Here is a 12,700-nt window from a genome sequence, read left to right on the forward strand (position 1 = left end):
AGTGGTGGAACCCAATATAACCCATGTTGCATTGCTGTTGCCCATGCAGCACCCCTGCCAAGAGTAAACAAAAGTCAGAGGACTCTGTCTCCAGTTGTGGTCAGACTGAGCCTTGTCTGTGAACATGGTATTAAAACAACAAAAAACCCACATGCAACATTGCACATTGCAGTATTCATCTTCAAGTTGTGTAGAATAACTCCCAGTATGATTCTGCTAGTCATGATGTAGCCTTGCTGGCAGGAACACTTTTCATCTGAAAGTTAAAAAAGGTTTTAAAGCCCATATTACCATTGGAGTACTTTTCTCATCTTCAAGAAAGAGGCAGCAGTAAAATTACAAGTAAAAACATGGAGCTGTGACCAGACTGGCTTGGAAATGGAGGAGACAGCCTAGAGTTGATATACTTCTAGATGAGCCAGACACTGACACCACTAGTAGGCCCCCATGGTTCAATTGTGACCTTATTGAAGTCAATGATGAAATTCTCCATTGATGTTTGTGCGGCCCAAATTTCATTCTCAGGGTTTACCTATACCACTTGAGGTTAGAAGGGTCTGCGGAGGCCTCTCAATGCAAAACTGCTTCAGAGCAACACGGGCTAAGTACAGACCATTAAAAAGCCTGAGGCTGAACTGATTCAGTCCTTGCAAGTTAGTCTAAGATGCAGGGATTAAACTGAGAAGCAAATGAACAGACTCACTTTTGATTCAGGAAATGCAGCCACATGCCTGCAGTGGCTCTGGCCAGAAGCTGGGGGGGGGGGAGGCGGGGGCTGGGGGGAGAGCTAGAGTATGCCTCCCAGCCTGTTAGCCACTGCCAAAGGGAAGAGATTGAAGCTCCAAGGCTTTCAAGGCTTTCCCCGCTCCCTGCTCCAGTGGAGGGGACATGCTATCCCCCTATGCCAGAGGGTGGGAATTTAAATCCCCTCCCTAGCCCACAGGGGACCCCAGCTCAGGTCTGCTGGAGGGTGGGGGCAGTGCCTGCCAGGCTACTGCCCCTTCCCTAATCAACCTGCCCTGGCTCCCTGCTGGAGACTGCCAGGCTAAGGAGGGGTTGGATGGGGAAAAAGAGAGTGGCACTGAATTCATAAAACCTTGAACAAGAATAGTCCTTTCTCTGAAGCAAGCATGTACTGAACACAGCAATTTGCAACCTCAAGGACACAACAAAGAACAACCAAAACTTTTTGCCTAAGGGAAGATACATCCCAGTAAAACACAGTGAGAGCACACACAGCTTAGTCTAGCTTAAAATGTAAACCAAGAAGACAAGAGAAAGTCTTGCATAAGTCTTACATAATCCTGAGGGCAGAGTGTCTCCTTACAGCCAGGTGTTCAGAAAGTCCTTGGGAAATCAGCAAGTGGTTTTAGGGGCTGGAGTGGAGATCCCAGTGCTCACAGGTGGCAAGGGATGAGTCCCTCCAGCCCCAGTTCCTCAGCATCTTCCCCGACCCCCATGGCCTGTGGGAACTCAGAGGACTTATGCCTTCTCCCGGTCCTTTTATCAACCGCTAGTGTCTGCCTTAGTCTCTGCTAGAGGTGGGAGAGGGTAGAGTCCGCTGCCATTTTATAGTGTCAATGTAGTTCCCTGCTTTCTTTGGTCACACTAGCACACTGAGTTGGCCAAAACTCAGTAAGTGGCCCTCCGCCTGAAATAGTTGCCCACCTGTGTTTTAAATGCTTAAGTAAATACCTAATGAATTCAATGCAGTATTTAATGTATATTCAACCAGGACATTGACACACATAAATGGCTCAGAAAAAAAATGTTGTGGTAGTGCCTGGGTGCTCCTGGCTTGTTTGTGTAGACACTATATATACTGTACATGTAATGAAACACGCAGCATATACCCTGTCCCAAAGAGTTTACAAAACATATATCCATATCCACATTAGGCACTCTTGTAGATCTTTTAAAGATATTGCAAAATTAGGACCCCTATACACAGTATCTTTCTCAAAAGTTATACTGCCCTGATTCGTTAGAAGGATGGAACAAATTAATCTTAGTAAGTAAGTTGATTCATTTAGCTTTTCTTGGGCACAGAATACTTGTGTACAGATGATGCTTTCCCCAAATTTATTGTTGAAAATTATTCATCATTTTTCCCCTATTCTTAACACTTCTGCTTTGAAATTACATCTGTGTTTGGTTGGGGTTTTGTCAAAACAGAGATATGAACGTTGTATACTTTGAGTAGGGACCTGCTCCAAAGCACTCTTAAATTAATGAAGAAACCCCCTTCTAACTTCAGAAAGCTTTGGATTAGCCATGACTTCTGATTCACTGAAGCTCTCAAAAAATATTCAGTGGAATATAAATCAGCACTTAGTTTTTAGAGTTCCTTTGAGGGTAAAAATGTCAACAGGTATAATTGGGAATATATGACAACTCCCCTTTTTGCATTTGACACTCTTCCCTTCCAGGTACTGGCTGAATAAGGATGGTAGAAGGCAGGGTAGATTTGCACCTTATAGACTAACTAGGGTGGACTTAAAACACAAAGGGTGAAATTCTGGACCTGGTGAAGTCTAGAAGGTCCTGCTGACTTCAGTTGACTAGGATTTCACCTGTAAGAGTTGTATGTGTTAAGCCCAATTCAGCAAAATACATATGCCCAAATTTAGGCATATATAGCTGTACTTGTACATATGACAGGGGTGTAGTCATCAGGGTTTTATTCTATGCCCCCTAAATTGAAACTGGGTTTTTAACTGAAACCCACCAGTTCAATTTTTCCCTCATGGTACGGTGAGGGGTCTGATACCATTTTTGTTTGTTTGTTTGTTTGGAGCCAGAGCCTGCCCACAGCCAGGGGGCAAGCTGCCAAGGGGGATGAGCAGCCTCTGAGCTGTGCGGGGGGCCCAGTCCTTCCTTCCACAGTGGTGGCATCCCTGCCCCTGGGCTGCCTGGGTGGGCAGTGGGCCGGGTACTGCCCCAGCTTGGAGGCAGCACCTGGCCCAATCCAACTCTTCTATGACCCCAAGCTGGGGCAGCAGCCAGCCCACTACCAGCCTGCCCCGGCAGCCCTGGGGGGTGCCACTGCAGTGGAGGGAAGGACCGGGGCCCCCACAGCTCAGGGACTGTTCAGCCCACCAGCAGCTCCATCCCTGGCTGCGGGACAGGCAGGCAGCAGGAGAGCAGTTGGGTTTGCTGGTGGCCGGAGAAGGTGGTGGGGACAGTGCACAGGGTGCTGGGGCAGGCTGCTAGCTGGCTGGGTGTTGCCTCAGCTCAGGGGTGCCCAATCCAATGCTTCCTTGAACCTGCCCGGGCTTCCAGCTCCTCATGCACTGTCTCCGCTGTCTTCTCCAGCCACCAACAAACCCAGACACCCTCCTGCTGCCTTCCTGCACTGCCTCAGGGGCAAACCAAGCTGTTTCCGGGTGGCCCCAGGAATCCTGCCAACCACAGGAGCCTGCAGAAAGCAGAAGTGCCAAGGGGCCTGATTCTTCTTTTCTGTGAAGCCTGGCCATCTTTCCTGCAGCTGCATTGTTATAGTTTAGTTTGCAACAATGCAAACTCATTTCAAAACCCCGAAACTCTTGCACGTGTGCAATGTGACACCATTCAGCCACACAAAATAACATTTTCCTCACGTGTACATGATAATAGCGCCATGTGCACTAGTGCCCCTGGAGCCTAACTAAGCTTAAATCTCACATCTAGTGCAGATACCTGTGCAAGCCAAGGACTAAACACCGCTTTCCGTAAGTGCTTACACTAATACATCCGACTCCTGAGTGGTTGCAGAGAGTGAACCTAAGGCAGCTGCAACTACTAATGATGCAAAAGCTGTTTAAAAACATGCAAACAATTCTTCCTTGGCAAAACTTTTTGTGCACTAATCAGCACTTAATTTCCCTTTTCTTGGTGAACAGTCTGCAATGGCTGTGCCCAGTCAGTATATTCTTCCAACTGGTAGCTCAAGGATAAACTTTTCTAAGCAAAATTCCATTGCCTGGGAGTGTTCTGGATATAATCTACAGGGCACCTGAATTATATCCAGTCATAAGGTAGGATATTCATAGACATAGACTACCTGGGGGAAATGTCACACTGTGTGATTTAGTTATTTAGTGTATGTGGCTTCTGCATATTGTTGCAGAGCCTGAAGGCCACTATGTAACACTGTAAATCAGGGGTGGGCAAACTGTGGCCCGCTAGGCCATTCTATCCAGCCCATGGGGGCCCTAAAAAATTGTAAAAGTTAGTATGTATCTGCCCTTGGCTTCCTGTCATGCAGCCCTCGATGCCTTGCCAAAACTCAGTAAGCGGCCCTTCACCCAAAATAATTGCCTGCCTCTGCTGTAAATGGACACAAGTCAATCAACGATGTGGGACATGGTTTGAACTTGCCCACAAGGACATGTGTTGTCATTGTGAAGACGCCATTGGTATGGATTTGAGGCACAGTGACCTAGTCCAGTTTGAAAATGGTTGAGAAGTGCCCAATAGCAGCATAGCCAGTTAAATCCCGGTGGGCTGACTGTAAGGTCGGAGATGATGTGGTGATTGATTGATGCTTGTGCTGACCTTTCTTCATGACATTGACTAAGGAAAAGCCAAAGGGTTTTGAAAGGGTAGACCATACTGGGTATCTTGAGGCGAGCCAAGCTATTGGTTTATGTCCCAGTGCACTGGCAACGTAGGATTATCTCAGAGTTTGGCTAGTAAGTTCCCCTCAGCATTTGTGCGGCAGAGATGAGTGGGAGCAATGTTACTGAGTACTGGCAAGCATGGGAGTGGAGTGGGGAGCAACGTGCCACAAGACGCGTTGTAGCAGGCACTAGTTTGCTGTCTGATGAGCGAGTCCATACAGGGGTACAGTATTGTGCAACTGAATAACACCCTGCAATGGAAAAAGAAGCCCATTCATAGCTGGAGCCGGGGCAGGAAAAAAAACAAAGCAGGCAGAACTCTTTTTAAACAAATAAGCTGGCCAACTATATTTATTTTCCTTTCCCAGTAGGAGGTGAGGGGTGATGAATCCTATTAAGAAAAACTCCTCCAGAAACAGAATCTGAATGCTCAGATACAGAGGGGACAGGGCATGCTGGGCTCGGGGAGTCTTTCCCTCGCACAATATCCTACGCCTAGCAGGATTCTCCCTGGAGCATTGACTCATTTCTCTCCAATCCCCGAGTTAAGCACTCCCAGGTCTAGGAAGAGAATTTCTCCTGGGGCAAAACCAAGCAAATGTTCTTGATCCCATGCTTGATAAAATGCTCCCAAGGAAGGAGAGCAATGAAATCAAGTTACGGGTTGGAACAAATCTGTGAGGACAACAGAGTCCTGGGGGGACCAGCAGGAATCCATGGGCCGGCAAGAGAAAAATGGGGCATTTGCCCCTAAACTGCAGACCACCCACCCCCTTCTGCACGGGACAGAAGAGGCAGAGCCCACCTTGCCTCTGGACCCACAGTCCAAATGTGGGATGAGCCTAGGGGCAGGGTCAAGGTGGCTTGAAAGCCCCCCTATTTTTTGTGGGGGAGAACGGGGATCCCAGCAGTTGAGTTTGAAGAAGGGGCCTGGTGTGAGGCAGAGCCGTCCTGAGGCGTCCTTTGACACGGGGCAGTTTCCCATTGGTTGCCTGTGGACTGGGCGCAGCCCAAGGAGCACCCAGGGCAGCTACAGCCGCTCAGCCCTGCCCTGTCACGGGCGGCTGGGGGGGGGGCAGCCCCCCGCGCGGGCCGGCGGGCGGGGGCGGCGCGGGCTCCTCCGACAGCCTTGACGCGCAGGCGAGAGACGCAGCGCGCGGCTTTAAAGGGCGCGGGAGCCGTCGCGGAGCCGCCACAGGCGTGCGGCGGGTCCGGGAGGCGGGTGAGTGAGTGCGCGCGCGCGCGCGCGGCCCCGCGGGGAGGGGGCGAGTGGCGGGGCTGCCTCCCGCGCGCCCCGTCGGAGCGGGCTCCGCTGCCCCACGCCCGCCAACAGCCCCCTCAGCCTGGGCAGCGGCGGCGGGTCCCTCCCGCCCGCGCCTCGTCCCCGCCGGCTCTGAGGGCGCGGAGTTACTTGGCGGGACTCGGGCCAGAAGGGCCAAGGCTCCCTGCGGGCGGGGCGGGGACGGGACGAGGCCCCCGTGGGCACAACCCGAGCAGGTTTGCGCGTGGATGCCCCTGCGGAGCGTGCCCCGAAAGCTCAGAGGCGGTGCAGTTCCGCTCGGGAAAGTTTTTATCCTGGAACTACCAGTTGCAAGAGTTTTCTTACTGGATAGGCACGGCCATTGCAAACTCTGCCCCGAGGAAAGGAAGGGAAGTGCCGGTGATCATTGCACAAAACAAGGTCCTGCCGAGGAAGGGTTGTTTGCGTGGTTGGAAACGGCTTTTTGCCTCGCAAGTGCAAACGCAGTGGCTGCAAACGCTTGCGAAGCGGGGTTTGCTGTGGTACAGGGGGGCAGGTTGTAGCCGTGCTGGTCTAAAGACGCAGGCAGACGAGGTTCTTCGGGTAACTCCAATTATCTTTTATTTATGACAACAGCGACAACAAAAAACCCACATACAGCCTTGTGTCAGGTATCCAGGTGTATTGGTCTAAAGGAAAAAGCAATCGCATGCAACATTGAAGGTTGGAGGATTCATCTTCCAGGTGTGACTCCCAGTCTGATCCTGCCAGCCATGACATAGTGTTGCTGGCAGGAGCACTTTTCATCAGCAAATTTTAAAAAAAGGTTTTTACAAAGCCCGTATTGCTACTAGATGACTTTTCTTAACTTCAGGGAGGAGGCAGCAGTACAGTTACAAGTAAAAAGACGGAACTATGACCAGAGTGGCTTGGAACTCTGCTTTTATTTATAAAAGATATATCCGATTTACCCAAAGAACATTTGTTAGTGTAAGCACTTAGGGAAAGCTGTTTGTTTCTCATTTTTGTAAATAAGAGGGATTTGAAAAATAGGATCAAAATCTGAATGCAACCTACGGGATGGTTGGAGAGGACTAATCCTACCTCAGGCAGGGGGCTGGACATGACCTCTGGAGGTCCCTCTGTGCCTTGCTTCTTGAAAAGGGCCCAGCTACATGTTCACATTCAAGCTGGTGAGAAATCATCTATAGGGTGATTAGTTTCAAGTCTAACTGGAGAGCTGGTTGTGGCTGGCTCTCTTTGTAGCTGGAGAGTCTTTTTAAATTGCACAATAGTTACTATGAGTGTGTGGCCAGTCTAAATTAATTGCACGATTCACCAGTTAATTGTGTGATAATGACTGCACTTGTGGCTTGTCTAAATTTATTGCACAACTAACCATTACCATTGCAGAATTAATGTATATGTAACATGTAGCAGGGGCCACAATGGAGTTCATCACAACACCATATCCCTCCCCATGAGATTTCAGGTCCGTGAGTTTTTTCTTTCCTACATGAGCTGGTTTCCTTCCCCTATCCCACCCTTACACCAACAAAACTGCTAAGATTACATTTTTCCATCTCCCTTATTATCAGTCCCTTTCTTGGAAGGATTGTGTTTTGGGGATTTTTTTTTTTTGTGATTTGTTTGTTTTTTAACCTCTTACTGTTAGGTCATCAATTAAACCAAAGCCCAAAGTCCTTACCTCTTTGGCTAGTTCGGAGAAACAGAATTACAAGAATTTCCAGCACGGAAGTGTTACAATGGCTAATCAATATCACACAAGCCTGATTGCTTCCTGCCCCCCCCCACAAAAAACAGCCTTTAGAAAAAGGACACGATCAGCTTAAAGATCACACTTCTGTCTGAAGTGTCTTTCTGCTTTTGTTCCTAAGAACAACCTAGATTACTAGATTTGATGGAGGAAAAAATGTCTTTGGTTTTTTTGCCTATTTGTTGGAAGACAGTTGTAGCCTGATACTGTAACCTTTGAGCAGCAAGCAGCCAGTTATGCCGTCTGATTAATTTTAATCAGAAAATTCAAATTCTCTCATATCATATAGCTTTTCAGATACCAGTATATGACCTACAACAATCAAATTACATAGCTGTATTTCCATGTTTCCTGAATGGAAGTAAAGAAAGTGAAGATATGTGACCCAGAATGCACCAAATGTTTTCAATAATATCCTTTTATCCTCAGTATACAGAGAGTTGGGGCTGGAACCAGGAAGTGCTTCATTACCCAGCTTTGAGATGCCTGGCCCCCTAACATGAACCCCTAAGATTGGAGTTATCTACTTTGGCCCCCTGCACGGTGGCTGGATTATTCCTGCACCTTGAAGGAGAGGTACTCAGATCTAGCTAATAGGGGAATGGCATCTATTGAGTGTGATGGATTTCCCCCTCCCTTCCTCCCCCTTTGCACTTCTGCCAGCAACTACAGATGAGATTTCAGGTTCATACTTCTGCCTGGTCAGAATTACAGACACCTAAAAGAAATGAACAAAGTTACATTTTTCCTTCCTAAAGGACAGGGAAAGGGGATGATAGCAGTGCTTACCTTTTCTACAATAGCCTCAGGGTCAAAACCCATGTTCAGGATTTGGAAAAGCTAGGTTCTGTTCCTTCCTGACCCCCAAACAGCCTAAAGGAAATGGGCAATATGGATTTGAATTGCAGGAGAGTGCCCCATCACTGTGCCAGAAATGTGTGTCATAGAGGCAGGCAGCAGGGAGATCAGCAGTAGCCCTAGGTACCTTTCCCCAACAATGTTCTGGCACCCCTCCCCTTAGGCAGCACCCCTGGGGCATGAGCCCCACTCACGCTCCCCATGCTACAAAGATTCTGCATATGGCTTGGGAATTTTGCTTTTTTTAACACCTCTCACAGGATAGTGCTCAATGTTCATAATTACTTCCTCTTAGACTTACAATATGAAGGATAGTCTTGTCTCGAACTGACAAAAGAAGGGCCAATCTGTTGGAGAGGAACTGCACTTCTGGCTGCCCATGTATATTTACAGGCATGAAGAATCCTAGGGTTCATTTTGTCTTAGTTTTCCACATCTAATCTCATTTCACTGTCACTAGCTATATCATGAAATTCTCATTCCCTATAGATTGTTTCCACTTATCGTCCTTTCCTTCAATATTGCGGTCACTCACGAAAATGAAGTATTATTTTCAAAGACTAGCTTTTATTCTATCACTGGGAGCCTATATACACTAGGTCAAAATGAGATGATTTCAAATCTGCCTTCTCAGGCTAACTGCTAGCTTCAAAATGAACAGTTACTTGCCTTGTGTCCTGCTCCTGTTTGAAGTGCTATAATCTTTCCTTCACTGTAAAATAAATAAGTAAAAATATGAATTTGGTAAGTTTTGAGAGACCTATTTCCCATCATCCTATGCCTTGCAAGATTGTGCTGTGGTACTTCTCTAATTGCTTCACTACATTTTGAAGTGTTTGCGATATGTAGAAGTCCTAAACATTCTCCTTTCCCAGTTTCTGCCTGCTTTGCCATAGTTGAAGTTCTCCCCGCACCTCAAATTTTACTCAAGAGCTTCTTAACAATTGCTTTTATTAACTGGATAATGTTAGAGGTATTTTTATACTCAAACCCAAGCTAGCGGGCCAATGGATTTCTCAACAGTCTGGCCCCTTTTTTGTTTAAGCTATCCAACTTGAGACACCCTTCCTTTGATGAAACAAACACCTGCCTTCCTGCCATGTGGTCATTTGTGTCTGTGGCTCAAAAGTAAGGAGTCAAGGATATTTTGGTAGCCATGTTGGTTTGAGATGGAAAAAGAAATGCAGAACTCTAGAACAGTTGGTTCAGAAATGATACCTTTTATTAGGGCAACTAAGAAATAGCAAAAAATGTGGTTTTCTGCAAGCTATTAGGCACACCCTCCCTTCCTCAGGCTCAGGGAAAAGAGGAATAGACTTCCACCTTCACCTTCCTCTGTGCAAAAATGAAGTTTATTTTCTATCTAAAGGGACTTTTTACCATCTTTAATTTTCCCTGAACCTGAGGAAGGGGGTATGTGTCTAAAAGCTTAAAGAAAAAGATTTTTTTTTTTTTTTGCAATTTTTAGTTGGTCTAATAAAAGGAGTCAACAGCACACTCAAGGCAAATGGGGCACAGATTTCACGTCAGTGTGGGATGCAGTATCCCTTGGTACTCTAATGTGGCCTTATCATTGTGATATTGTCAGGATGGTGTGAATTTAAATAGCCTCCATCAGCCTTTTATTAGACTGATGACTTGTCTATCATAGGAGAGAGAACTGTAGTATAAAGAATAGTAGAGTCTTTGAGGAAACTGGGAGAAAAGATGGGACTTGAGACAAAAGATAAATATAAGATCTTAGACATGTTTACTTTGCAGTCCACAAGATGGGTATTTAAACTGCTTAGGACCAATAATTACTAAACTCGATCTGATAAAGGGGAAAATAAAGCAGATGTACAGAGTAGAAATATATATTTTAAATTTTCTACAGAGAATTTTTAGCTCCCTTGAGACCAAGCTACAAGACCTTGTAAGACCTATTCATAGAATCAATGAGTCAGAAGGGCCCTAGACAGATCATCTAGTCTGACCCCCTGCCATGGGCAGGAGGGAGCACTGGGAGTGGCAGGGGTCATAAGACCCCAGCCAGGTGCCTATCCAGTCTCCTCTTAAAATTTTCCAGGGAAGGTGAGAGCACCACCTCTGGGAAGCCTGTTCCAGGCTCTGGCCACCCTTACAGTGAAGTAGTTCTCTTTAATATCTAACCTAAACCTATTCTCCCTCAGCTTGTGGCCATTGTTCCTGGTGACTCCAAAGGGGGCCCTGGTGAACAGACTTTCCCCCAGTCCCTGCTGCTGGCTTCTGATAAGGTTGTAGGCAGCCACAAGATTCCCCCCTCAGTCTCCTCTTCCAGAGACTGAAGAGATTCAGGTCCCTCAGCCTCTCCTCATAGGGCTGACCACGGAGGCCCTCAAGCATACGAGTGGCCTCCTCTGGACCCTCTCCAGGTTCCCCACGTCCCTCTTGAAGTGCAGCGCCCAGAACTGGACACAGTACTCCAGCTGCGGCCTGACCAGCGCCGCATAGAGGGGGAGCAAGACCTCTCTGGACCTGTTAGTGATGCCCCTGCTGATGCATGACAGGGTGTGGTTGCCTCTGCCTATTGCTTCATTGCATTGGCGACTCATATTCATCCTGGAGTCAATCATGACTCCAAGATCCCTCTCTGCCTCTGTGCTGCTGAGAGGGTCAGCCCCTAACCTATAACCATAATGCTGGTTCCCTCTCCCCAGGTGCAGAATCCTGCACTTGTCCTTGTTGAACTGCATCCTGTTCAGATCCGCCCACTTCTCCAACCTATCCAGGTCTGCCTGGATGCGGTCCCTGCCTGCTGGTATATTCACTTTACCCCACAGCTTGGTGTCATCAGCGAACTTGAACTGGGTGCTCTCCACACCCTTGTCCAGGTCGTTGATGAAGATGTTGAACAGCACCGGCCCAAGGACCAAGCCCTGGGGGACTCTGCTACCTTCACCCTCCCAGGTCGGCATCGACCCGTCCACCACCCCCCCGGGTGCTCCACTGGAGCCAGTTTGCCACCTATTGGTTTTTGTGGGTACAGGAACTTGGCACCGATACCTCGAAAAGCAGAATATTGAAGTGAGATTTTGGGCCAATAGAGTAGAGTATATGGAGAAGAAAATCCAGTTGAAGAAAAAGCCTGTAAAGACCAGAGCACAGAAAATACAGGGGAGTCCCAATTATTTTAGCAGGCAAAGCGTGTCATTAAAACAGAAGACAGGCCAGGTAAGCATCTCTCAGAAGACCACTGTAGACTCAGTTTTTGCAGCTGACTGAATTTGAAATCGACTGTGTCTGTCTTTCAGAGTTAAGGTGGGTGGTGGATATGTGCTTCTCTGCATCTTCAGGCTGTGGTAGATTGCACATGGCTGCAAGCTGCACATGAACAGGCTGAAAGTATTGCTTCTGGAGATGGAGCAGAAATGGTGCTGTCAAAGCCATTCTTTAGCAATAGGGTTTCATGGAAGAGAGATGGGCATCTTTGCTGGACCTGAAGATGAGGATAGCTGTAGCCACAATCCAGTTTTATTAGCCAGGCATTAACACTTTAAATATATATATATTTTTAAGTTATAAACTTTAGTCCCTCTATGTCTGGTGGCAAGGTAGAGTAGGGGACATTTATGCTTCCTCTTTCCTGTTAATAAATATAAGATATTAGTCTTAAGGATATCAAATCAACAATTTGTTTTCACCAAACATCCAGTTTACAGATTTACAATAAAGCTCTTTGGAGCATTACATTTCTCCATCTTTCTTAGTACCAAACCAAAGTAGCAGGACTAGATATGGAAGTGAGATCCTACTGCAAACACTGTGGAGCCCTTCTATGGAAGTTCTTAGAATATACTCAGCAAAGAAGGCAAGATCCATGTAGCAGCCCCTTCCACACTGGTATTCAGGGAGAGCCTTCTTCTTATCCTGCCCCTTAGAGCTTAGCTGAACCTCATCCTTTCCCTTGTGCAGCAAAAGGGCACTGTTTGTATTGTCCAAGGGACCTTCCATAGCCATGGACAACAAGAAATGGCTGTTTCCATGGGACCTGGAAGAGACCTGTTTTATCCAGCTGTTCCTGCAGGACACTGACAGGTGATATAACTGGTTGCAGTACTTTGATCACCCAGCAAAACTACACATTTATGAACTATGGTCAACATGTGGCAGGCAGAAATGGGGTTCTTAAATGTTACTTACTACTTCAAATAGAAATACTTATATAATCCATGATCATCTGATGGAAGAATTTAGTAGGATTTT

The 12,700-nt window shown here is 47.1% G+C and overlaps 1 protein-coding gene across 1 annotated transcript in view; it reads left to right on the forward strand.

Moving 5' to 3' along the window:
- Positions 1-12,700, forward strand: part of ADAM23 (ADAM metallopeptidase domain 23) — a 206,767-nt gene that overhangs the window by 191,945 nt on the left and 2,122 nt on the right. The window lies entirely within an intron of this gene.

This window comes from Crocodylus siamensis, chromosome 4 (genome assembly GCF_052110815.1).
Source record: "Crocodylus siamensis isolate JL-2025a chromosome 4, ASM5211081v1, whole genome shotgun sequence".
Taxonomy (NCBI): domain Eukaryota; kingdom Metazoa; phylum Chordata; order Crocodylia; family Crocodylidae; genus Crocodylus; species Crocodylus siamensis.